This window comes from Acinonyx jubatus, chromosome A3 (genome assembly GCF_027475565.1).
Source record: "Acinonyx jubatus isolate Ajub_Pintada_27869175 chromosome A3, VMU_Ajub_asm_v1.0, whole genome shotgun sequence".
NCBI lineage: Eukaryota > Metazoa > Chordata > Mammalia > Carnivora > Felidae > Acinonyx > Acinonyx jubatus.
In genome coordinates, this window is record NC_069388.1 from 107,270,857 (window position 1) to 107,282,977 (window position 12,121).

At 40.1% G+C, this 12,121-nt stretch overlaps 1 long non-coding RNA gene across 1 annotated transcript in view; it reads left to right on the plus strand.

Annotated features, from left to right (window-relative positions):
* LOC128311275 (uncharacterized) overlaps nt 1-12,121 on the plus strand; it is a 45,317-nt gene that overhangs the window by 32,032 nt on the left and 1,164 nt on the right. The window contains exon 3 of the long non-coding RNA XR_008289580.1: nt 9,820-12,121. This exon is cut by the window's right edge and continues 1,164 nt beyond it. This is a non-coding gene — a long non-coding RNA (uncharacterized LOC128311275). The remainder of the gene's footprint in view (nt 1-9,819) is intronic.

Below are 12,121 nucleotides of genomic sequence, written 5' to 3' on the forward strand. Positions count from 1 at the left end.
GGGTCACAAGGGTCGTGCTGTGGAAATGGACGTAAAGGGAGGGGTGAGCTCCAGCACAAGTTGAGTGGGGAAGACCGAGGATGCATGGGGATGGGTGATTCTGTGGGAAAGGTGATACGGGAGAAAGCCTGCACAAGCATGTCCGTTTCCTGGTATTTGGGGATTTCTGAAGGTTTGGATCTGTTATTCTGAAATACCAAGGGTCTCCTATAAAAAAGAGTGTGACACGTAAAAAAACACTTTTTATGTTGAGACCATTAGAGATTCACATGCACTTGTAAGAAATAATACCGAGAGATCCTGTGTGCTGCTTACTTAGTTTCTCGCAAAGGAAACATCTCCAGCACTTACAAGGCAATCCTACAACCAGGATACAGACAGCAATACAGTCAAGATACAGAACATTCCATCAGTACAAAGGTCTCTCCTGATGCCCTTTTAGGGCCATGCCCACCTCTTCCTCACCCTCATCCCCTCTTTAAATCCTTGGTAACCACTCATTTGTTTTCCAGTTCTGTCATTTTGTCATTTTGGAATGGGATATAGATGGAATCATACAGTATGTGGCCTTTTGGGACTGACTCCTCCCTTTTAGCATAATTCAGAGATTCATCCAGGCTGTTGTATGTACCAATGGTTTGTTTCTTTTTATTGCTGAGTAATATTCCACGGTATGGGTTTACCACAGTTTGTTCTTCTTTTTTCTTTTCTCTTTTCTTTTCTTTTCTTTCCTTTTCTTCTTTTTTTTTTTTTTAACCAGTTATCCATTGAAAGACATCTGAGTTTTTTCCAGTTTTGGAGCTATTATGAATGAAGCTGTTACAAACAGTTATATGCAGGTTTTTGTATAAATGTAAGTCTTTGATTCTCTGGGATAAATGCCCAAGAGTACAATTGCTAAGTTTTGGGATAGTTTAGTTTTAAAAGAAAACTAAGTGCTTAGTTTTATAAGAAAATTAAATGCTTAGTTTCCTCATAAACTGGCAAATTGTCTTCAAACTGGCTGTACCATTTTACACTCCCACCAGTAATGGATGAGTGACTCAGTTTCTCCACATGTGTGTCAGCATTTGGCATCATTGCTGTTTTTTTTATTTAGCTTTTCTGATAGGTATTTAGTGACATCTCATATGTGGTTTACTTTCAACTTGCCAATGTAATGTTTGAAATGAGTTTCTTGTTTACAGAACATAGTTGGATCATGCTTGGAAATCTCCTCTGCTAGCCTCTGTCTTTTCATTGGTATAGTTAGACCTTGTACATTTCACGTAATTATTGATATATTAGGGCTTAAGTCTGCCATTTTCTTTTCTGTTTTCTGTTTGTTCTGTTTTTCATTTTTCTGCCCTCCTATGGGTTACTAAAACATTTTAAAGAATTCTGTAGTGATTTATCTATAGTGTTTGAAAGTGTATCTCTTGTATAGCTTTTCAGTGGCTGCTCTGGGCATTACATATGGCTGCTTTTAAATCTTTGTCCAATAATTTTAATAGTTTTCTCATCATGGTGGCATCCTTGATGGTTTTTTTTCATCTAGTCAGAGACATTCCTGGTACGTGGTAGTATGGGTGATTATAATTAAAATGTGGACTTTTTTTTTAAAGTTTATTTATTTATTTTTGAGAGAGAGAGAGAGAGACAGAAAACACACGAGTGGGGAGGGGCAGAGAGCTAGGACAGAAGTGAGAATCCCAAGCAGGCTCTGCACTGGCAGCTCAGAGCCTGATTCGGGACTCAAACTCATGAACCATGAGATCATGACCTGAGCTGAAGTCGGATGCTTAACTGACTGAGCCACACAGGTGCCCCCAGACGTGGACATTTCCTAACTATGAGACCCTGGATTTTATTGAAATGATCCGTTGTAGCTGGCTTTTTCTGACATCACTCTGGCAGAGGAAGGTAGGGGAGAGTACTGCTTTGTTACTTCCAATGGAGGTAGAAGTCCAGAGTCCCCACTTAGCCTTCATTGACACTTGCCAGGGTGGCTCCTCATGGCTGCTGGGCAGGAGAGGGAGCTCCAGCTCTCTCTTTCACTAAAGGTAGTCTTTAGTGATGCTACAGTAAGGGTGCGGCACCCCCCATTACCCCTGGGGGATAAATAAGGTCCTGACTGTCCACCTGACTCTGACACTACCCTGTGGGGTAGATGGTGGGGCCATGTTATTGCCAGGTGGGAGTGGAAAACCAGGCTTCCCACAATGGTTGGGGGGAGGGGATGTATACTATTCACCAGGAGGAATGAAAGTACTGGTTTCCTAAAGTACTGGTCTTCTCTAATACCACCCTGTTAGGAGTTTGGGGAGCCTCGATACAACCTGGCAAGAGTGGATAACCCAGCTCTCATTCAGCCTTTGCACGTGTGGGTGAGGGTGGGCCCACAGTTCTTTCTGTGGTGTTCGGCTGGAGTAGAGTGATAATTATCTAAATTGTCTAAAGCTTTTCTGGCTTTCTAGGCCACCCTTTCTTAGCCCTTTGGCTTAAGACAGCAGTCTTTGGTTGTTTTTTTGTTTTGTTTTTGTCTGCGCCTGTTGCTGTTTCTGGGCTGCCGGCTTCTTCAGTTCCAAGTCTGGGGTGTATGGAGAAGAGAAAGCCCATGGAACTCACCGTCATGTTGTTCCGTGGGTCTTAACATCCCTAGCTGGCCTGCCTTCTTCTCTCCTCCTTTCAGAGTTTTCTTATGTTTGCTTTATATACAATGTGCAGGATTTTTAGTTGTAGCTCATGGGAAGAACGGAAAATTACACGTATTCTATCTTCCTGGAAGCAGAAGTCGACACATCTTTGAGAAAAGAAAAAAATCTATTCATAATCTCATCTTAACATAACTTTTCGTTTTTACATATTACTTTCCACTTCTTGCCAACATTCATATAATCTTTTATGGATTAGTAATCAGTGTATGCACATTTTTATGTCCTGGTTTTTCTTTTCCTTATCGTATTTTAAAATATGGAAAATATTTCCCTGTGTGTTTGTAGACTTCATAATTACCATTTGAAAAGTCACTAATACTTGTTCTGTTAACATCCTATTTTACAAAACTTTGTCCATTGTCTGTTACTCTCACTTTTTTTTTCCTATTAGAAATAGCACTACAAAATTATCTTACCATATATAGCTTTCTGTTTGGCCTCTCTTGAACTTCTTCCTTAAAATAAATTCTTAGGAGGGAGATTTTTAGGTTAATGGGTATTTTAAAATAAGTTTTATGATTTGTGGCCCTGACACTTTCTGGAAAAAATATAGGAATTTATGCTCCGTGTTCAGAGTTGCAATTTCTTCATAACATCATCTCTTCTGGCTTCTACTTTAGTTCTCTGTGGTCCAGTCTTATTCTTACTTGAAACCCTGATGAACTTAACTTGTCCAAAGTCACGGGGATAACCTGCTTACCCTAACTCTTGCAACAGCAAGATATCTAAAGATACAACGGTACCTTTCAGAGAAGGCAAATATCTATTATTCAGTATGTGTTTTTGGCTTCTTTGGATCCCTCTGTGAGCATACAGGATGAAGATACTCATTCTAATTTTCACATATTTTTTCTGTCACTATCAGCATTGAAACAAAAGCCCCCTGAATGATGTAGGGATTTCAGTGAATCTAATAAATTCTAAAGAATTCAATGCCATAAAAAAGACATTTTTGATTGCTCACAGAAAGAAGCACAGAGAAATTCAGTATATCTCATTCAAAGATGCATTTTTGAAGGACGTGATGTAAGTGGTTGAGATGTCCCTTGGAAGTAGCAGGAAAGTTAGGACAAGAGCAATACTTAGTTACATCAATACTTACATCAATACATCAATATGTTAATAGAGCTAAACTTAGGTCACCATGGGGGCTGCCCATCAAGGGCACCATTGGAAAAGAAGCTTTGGAGAGAACCGTTAAGTCAGTCTTTATGAACAATTGTCTAGGATTTCTCCTCTTCTCTCCTTCCTGGGATGGGTTTCTAATGGGGAAGCTTCTTAATCTGAGAAACAGAAACTATACCCTGGCATTATTTCTAGAAGAGAAGTATGGCTGCATTCAGACTCCTCAGCCAACTGAGAAAACCACTGTTTCTTCCTGGGCCACTTGCTTGGAGGTCCCTGTCAAATGGGGACCCTGGCTGACCTATAGCCTCACTCTCATATCTGGAATACAAGGGAGTACTTAGGAACTGGAGAGGTTGAAGGTGACCAGACCCTTTTGTCATGTTAGAAAGATTCACCTTTGGTCTTAGGGATACTGGTTGTTCATCATTGGTTCACTCTCTTAGTATTTATTTTCTTACCAAACTTCTGCCCCCTTCCCCCAGTGCTCTCCAAAAATGGCTCCAGTTCAAGTCCTAACTACTGAATCCATCAGTCTTCCTTACACTTCTCATCTTCTTAGGGCTGTCTATATAAGCAGGTGTTAGCAGTGCTCAGATGAACTAACCTAATGTGGTAGTGTCCATTTGTAGCCCCATTTGGCAGATGAGGAAATGGAGATTTGAACCCAGAAGCTCTGGCTCCAAAGTCCATGCTCTTAACCACTGCGGTGCATTTGCTGTTGCTATTAGCTGCTCCTCTCCTCTTTGAAGCATTGTTCTGCTTTGGCTCATGTGCATGTATTTCTTGACCCTTTCCTACTTCTTTGTTCTTTCTCTATTTTTCTTCTTCCAACGCCTACGGGTAAGCATTCCCCAAGATTCTTTCCTTAGCTTTCTCACTCCGTTCCCTTTATCATTATCCATGACTGTTTTAGTGAATGACACACGTATGTTTATCTCTGGTAACCTCCTGTCAGCTACTAACATAGACCCTCATCTCCTGCTTGTTGAACATTCACCAGGTGGGAGTGGAAAGCCTGGTAGCTGAGGCACAAAGAAACTCTGGACATAATAGCATGAAGAGAGAAAGCAGGAGTGTGGGAAGAACAGCAAATAGCACAGTATTAGTGGAGCACAAGTTGTGTGAAAATAAATGGGAGCAATGAGGTCAGATCTTGGAAGGCAAGGAGTTGGGGCTTTAGCAGCTTTTGCTGGTGTGGTGCCACCATACAGCTTAAGCACTAGTTCCTCTATGGGAATTCCCATGATCCTCTCTCAAAGAACCATATTTGTTTCTTTTTTTTTTTTAAGTTTATTTATTTATTTTGAGATAGCGCACACATGTGCATGCGAGTAGGGGAAGAACAGAGAGAGAGGGAGAGAGAGAATGCCAAGCAGGCTTCATGCTGTCAGCGCAAAGCCCGGTGTGGGACTTGATCTCATGAATGGTGAGATGATGACCTGAGCTGAAACCATGGGTTGGATGCTTAACCGACTGAGCCACCTAGACACCCCAATATTTGCTTCTTTTAATGCTACTCATGTTACAGTTACCTGTGTATATGTTTTTATTTCAGTCGTAGATTGTTAGTTTTTGAAGGGTAGGGATGCAATCTTATTATCTTTGTATCTCTCCTTAGGGCCTGAACATAGTTGGGTCTCAACATATATTTATTTAATATTAACAAGAAACCAGTAAGAAAGTAAAATGATAACTATAATTTGTTGAGTCATGTGGTAAGTACTAAACATGCATTATCTCAAATATCACGGAGTTGTGAGGATTCAAGGGGATATTGCAAGTAAAGACCTTGAAACATATTAAGTACTCAATAAGTGGTAGCAATTATTATTATTATTATTATTAATCATTATTGGTATTATTATTGCTATTTAGCAGGTGGGAAAACTAAAGCAAGTAGAGTGAGTCACAGCTCAATGTTGCATAGCCAGATGAAATTGAAACCTGAGCCCGTCTGTCTGCCTTTTTTTTTTTTTGGCCTGGTTTTTTTCATTTAGTCCAATGATTTTGAGATTCAGTCATGTTGTGTATATCAATGAATCGTCCCTTTACTTGATGAATAGTATTCCCTTGTATGGATATACTACCATTTATTAATCCATTTACCTGTTGGACAGTTGGATTGTTTCTAATTTTTTGCTATTACAAATAAATCTGCTAAGGATTTTCATGTATAGGGGCGCCTGGGTGCCTCAGTCAGTTAAGCGTCTGACTTCAGCTCAGGTCATGATCTCACAGCTCGTGAGTTCAAGCCCTGCATCAGGCTCTGTGCTGACAGCTCAGAGCCTGGAGCCTGCTTCAGATTCTGTGTCTCCCTCACTCTCTGCCCCTCCCCTGCTCACACTCTGTCTCTTTCTCCTACAAAAATAAACAAACATTAAAAAATTAACAACAAAAACCGAAAATTCATGTACAGTATTTGTGTGAACATACATTTTTTGCTTCATTGGTTAAATACCTAGGAGTGAAATGATTGGGCATTGCATGGTAGGTGTATATTTAACTTTTAAGAAACTGCCAAATTGTTTTGGCAGTGATTGTGCCATTTTATATTCCTGTCACCAGTGTGTAAGAGTTTCTCCACATAATTGCAAAGACTTAATGTGCTCAGTGTTTTTAATCTTAGCCAATGTGTGTGGAGTGGTGCCTTATTATGGTTGTAATTTGCATTATTATACATTTGCCACAATGAGTTTTAATGATGTTGGACATCTCTTCATGTATTTATTGACCATTTATATCTCTTCTTTGGTGAAGAGTCTGTTCATATCATTTTGAAGTCTAAGAGTTCTCTATATTTTTTGGATGGAAGTTCTTTAGCAGATGTGAATGTGTTGTGAATGTTTTCTACCAGTATTTTATTTGTTTTTTATTTTCTTACTGGTGTCTGATCAAAGAGCAAAAGTTTTAGATTTTGATAAAGTTTAATTGTCAACATTTCATCTTTTACAGGTAATGCTTTTGGTGTCATATTTAAGAAATCTTTGCTGGCCCGAGGGCTAAGATATTTTTCTTGTGTTTTCTGGAAGTTTCATAGTTTCAGGTTTCACATTAGGCTACAGGTTTCATTTTGAGTTGATTTTTGCGTATTATAGTTAGTATGGATTGACATTTTTAAAATATGGATACTTAGTTCACTGAACATTTATTGGAAAGACTTCCATCTCCCCAGTGAATTGCCTTTGCATATTTTTCAAAAATCACTTTGTCTATTTCTGACTCTATTCTTTTCCATTAATCTATATATCTATCCCTAAATAATACCCAACAGTGTGAATCACCACAGTTTTATCGTAAGTATTAAAATCAAGTAGACTAGGTTCTTAAACTTGGTACATTGTTTAAATTGTTCTGGCTATTCTAGATTCTTTGAAGTTCCATATAAGTCTTATAATTAACTTATCAAGTTCTACAAAAATGCCTATAGGAATTTTGATGGGGATTGTGTTGAATCTTGGAGGGAATTTGGGCAATGTTACCATTTTAATAATACAGAGTTTTCTAATCTCTGAACATGCTACATCTCTCCATTTATTTAGGTCAGAGAAGTTAGGGTGGGAGTCAGAAAGAAAAGAGGTTTAAGAAAGTTGTAATTCTTTTTCAGAAAATAGGAATTTGATATAAATTAAAGCGTGGAATATCTAATTTTGTGATCATACTGAAGTAGGTGAACAAGTCTATAATATTCTATAGAGAAACAAGAAGAGTTAATTCATTAAAGTGGTTCAAGTAAATTAGAATTTCTTTTATGAGATGAAATATTGATAAATTTTATAAATCAGTTTAGTTCTAATATATATAGAACATGTATAAACCTTGGTCACATCCATACTCACAGGGACTCCTCAGTAGGTTTATCAAGTCCATTCCCCCAAAGAGGGTGTCTCTCCCTAAAATGGATTAGCCAATTTTGATTTTCTCCATCTTGTTCCTCTTGAATTCTCTGTGCTTGGCACATTGGTAAATGATTGTAAACCACTCCATGGATATGTACTTCAAAAGGGAGACTGTGAAATTTTCTAGATGCTTTAGGTAAAAAATCCTGCTCTTGAGGCCAAAAGAATTGTTCCAAAAAAGTTTTTAAAAAAGAAATCTATAAAGATTAACTTCTCTTATATAATCTCTTTTTTAGAAAAATGTTTATTTATTTTGAGAGAGAGACAGAGTAATGGAAGAGAGAGAGAGAGGGAGAGAGAGAATCCCAAGCAGGCTACACACTGTCAGTGCAGAGCCCAAGGCGGGGCTCAGTTTCATGAACCGTGAGATAGTGACCTGAGCCAAAATCAAGAGTTGGATGCCCAACTGAGCCACCCAGGTGCCCCCTTGTATAATTTCTTAATTCATCTCTTCACTTTGGCCTTAAAGGCACAAAGTATAGATATACATGAGTAGAAAAATCTTTTTAGTTGAATGGAGTATATTTTCTCAGAAATTTTACCATGGACTTTTTGTTTTTTGGTTTTGTCTCCTTTGAAGAATTCTGGTTGACTGGATCAACAGTCGCATTCCTTACATTTTTTTTAACCATATGTTTTTAGTATTTTAAAAAGTGGTGTGGTATTCAGTCTCCAAGATGGCTCCCAAAGATTCTTGCCTCCTCATATTCACACCCATGGTAGTCCCTTCCTGCATCAAATATTGGCTGAGTCGTGTAATCACTAAGATATTATGGATATGATGGTGCATGATTTCTGAGGCTAGATCAGTAAAGAAGTTGTGGCTTCCATCTTTCTCTTGAATTATCACTTTGGGAGAAGCTAGTGGCCATGTTGTAAGGATACTCAAGTAGCTGTATAGAGAGGATTAATGGCAGGAACTGAGGCCTCCTGAATACAATCAGCACTAATTTGCCAGACATGTGAGTGAGCTACCTTGGAAGCAAATCTTCCAGCCCCAGACAAGCCTTCACACAGTATCACAGCTCTGGTCAACATCTTAATGCAACCCTATGCGATTGTCCACAGAAACTATGTTGGATAATAAAAGTTCATTGTTGGGGCACCTGGGTGGCTCAGTTGGTTAAGCATCCAGCTCTTGATTTCAGCTCAGGTCATGATTCCATGGTTAATGAGATTGAACCCCTCATCAAGCTCTGTGCCGACAGCATGGAGCCTGCTTGGGATTCTCTCTCTCCCTCTCTCTCTGCCCCTCCCCCCACAAAAAATAAATAAACTTAAAAAAATTAATTGTTGTTTAAGTCACTATGTTTTGTTATAATTTGTTATAAAGCAATCTGTGACTAGTACAACCAGTTAGAAATGCTTCAATAAAAGTTTCCTAAATCGCATTATAAAAACCCTTGTATGACCTTATTGAATATAGTGATAAGCTCTTTTTCTGAGATCTGACTATTTTTTTGCAAGACATGAATGATTCTTGCAATTTTAAGTGACGTGGTAAATGGGCAGGCATTACTTACAGCTTTTCTAGAGAAGGCATTAAGAAAAGCAGTATGAGATCCACTCTCATCCTTATCCGTAGAATGAGAGAGGGGCAGAACATCAGTAATGGTGATCTCTTTTCAGAGTCTCAGGCTCTAAATGAAGGTCAAGAGAGCTCCAGGGTTTCTTCTTCGAACGTCTCTGTCTCAGAAAACGTCTGGCAAAGCAAACAAAAATCTGGTTTCATTTCCCTATTGTTTCACGGATGTATTTTGATGTGGCAAAGTCCGTTCTTTGTGCCACATATCAGCATTGAATGACCGAGGTATAGACTCTTGTGAAACTTTCTTTTAATTACACATGAAGCTCCATAGAATTTCACCCCCAGAACAGTAGAGTTGTTTTGTCAAGTGTTCAAGACCTAAATTTGCCGTTGGCTCACCCCCAGCGCAGTCATGCGATTAGTCACGCAAGTAGTCACCAACCCCCTTTGCCATAAAGGAATCATAGCTAACAGCCCGACCAGGGCTCTTTTCCCAAAATATGTCCCTGAAAACGAAACTCAAACATGCATGTCGGTTTAGACTTATTTTTCATGTTTGTTTTGCCCAAAGCATGGACCATGTCAGGGAAGATGGAGACACCTTCACGGCCGGTTAGTCACATCTCACCAAAGCTTCTCAATGGGCTGTCAGACAAGAAAGGAGCCTCATGTAGCCACCTTAATCAGCATCCCCCATCTGTGAGGTCATCGGGATGTTTCAAACAATTTCCAGCTCTCATTAGTTCAGCGTGTTCCACAGGCAAGTCCTTATCTTTTGTAACTTTTGCTGCCACATCCTGAGAGAGCCTCTCCTCGGAATGACACTTTCCCCATGGGTCAACCCGCGGTAATGAGCCACCAATTGACGTGCCCTTTGCACTCACTGGCAGTATATGTTGATATTAACCTTTCGTGTTGTGAGATGTCGCTTTTACCCTTGGCTTCTGCCATGTAAGTCTCATTATTTCTAATAGGCTGTGGCAATTAGGGTCTTGGGGCTGTTGATCGCAGCCATTTGGAGCAGGGAAGGGGCACTCAGGGAGAACAGCCGCTTTTTCTTTACATGAACAATGTGAGGCATAGCTCAGCCCAAATCTGCAAACAGCGAGGCAGTGGTGGACCTCTGGCCACCGATGGGAAACTCCTCACCAGGTCTTTTCACATGTGCTTTCCTCACACTAGCTACTGGCTGTTTTCAAACCCCTTTTGTGTAGAATGCCATGCTCCGCCCATATTTCAGTGCATTGGATTTGGCCTAATAAGGGATTCATGAAACACAATTATTTGGGAAAGAAATGGGTACGTTCAAAGAGACCTTTCGTTTTTCTTTCTTTCCAAGATGGTTGGCTGGGAGAGAAAAAGGATGACGCAGCCAGCTAGCCATCTTGGGTGGCCCATGGGCCCTGTGAGGAGGCAGTGTTGAGCCCAATGGCCCCAGGAAGGCCCCTCGGCCTTGTGATTGGGAAATCTTGACTCCTGATGGAATTCTGTGGTTGTTGAAATCTGGTAGGCCTCTCATGGCTGTGAATAAGTTAAGAATCCATTCCCTTAAGGTTAGAAAAATAAACTCGTACAATCCTAAGGGTCTGAGGGGTAAGGAAATGAAGGGGGGAAAGTCTACACTAGAGAAAGTACACAGGAAACCACAAATAACCAAAAACATATAGAGTCAGCACTCACATTCTCTCAGTTTCTTGACCTGAACTGCTTTCTATATTAGGAGGGCAACAAAGCAAAATTAAGCATGCTTGTTGCTTCAGATGGGGTGAGATGGAAGGCTAAGGGACAACTGAGAGGAAAGGCTGGAGTTTATTTGTAAGCGGTGAGGCTTGAATGTTCTACATCAGGATGAAGTGTTTCCAAACAAATGCAAGAAAAATCCCCTATATTAATCTGATTGTTTATGACAATAGCATTTGGGAAAGCCCCTCCAATGACTGCCTCATATATTAAGGGCATGCAGTGTCAGAGACTGCTGAAATGATCACTCTTGGTGATATAATGGTATGGTCTATTTCTGAGAGCCCCTTGCTGATTTATTCTTTGCTCTGCAAAATGTCACATTAAAACGTAAGTTCATTTCAGTTGGGTTGGTCCACAGTATGAACAGATGGCAGTTGTGATGTGGAGACTTCAAAAGGTATCATTAAAAGTTAATTCTTCCTTGAGTAAGTAAGAAGTCTCCCGAAGCAAGCCATAAGAAGTTTCCCTCCTCCCTCCCCCTTTTCCTTCCTTCCTTCCTTCCTTCCTTCCTTCCTTCCTTCCTTCCTTCCACAAACATTGAACCAACTTGCATGTGAGTAGGTGTTGGTCTGGGAGCTATTGACAGCCCAGCAGTGTGTGAAGCAGGGCCTTGTTTCCAGAGGACTTCAAAGGGGACTAGATGTACAGAGGATGCTAACCTCAGACAACACAAAAAGAATGATTCACATAAGGGACAGCTGGAATCCAGAAGATAGGTAATATAGTTAATTATTGCCAGGCTTTGAGGTGCCACACTTTATTCTTACCCTCTGTACCAGGGCCGGAATGTAAGCTCCAGTGGGATGAGCACCTAGAACAGTGCCTGGCATCGAGATGCACTGAATATTTGTTAATGAAAAACACAGACATCTTGGTAATGAAACCTCTTGGTAATGACCTCTTATTTGCATTCACAAAGTGCTTTTATCAGGTCACTCTCTGGGTTTTCCACCCCACCTCCACAGCTCTATGGTTGGAGAAAAGGAGTGTGATCAGTATCAAGGGGGAGGATATTACTGGGGGAGTTTAGGGGAGTTTAAAGGCATTTACTTATTTATGCCATTGAGCCTGGCTTTTCTTTCTTGAATCCTTTCCCTCACATTTAGAATCTTGCTACCCAGGCCTCTGGA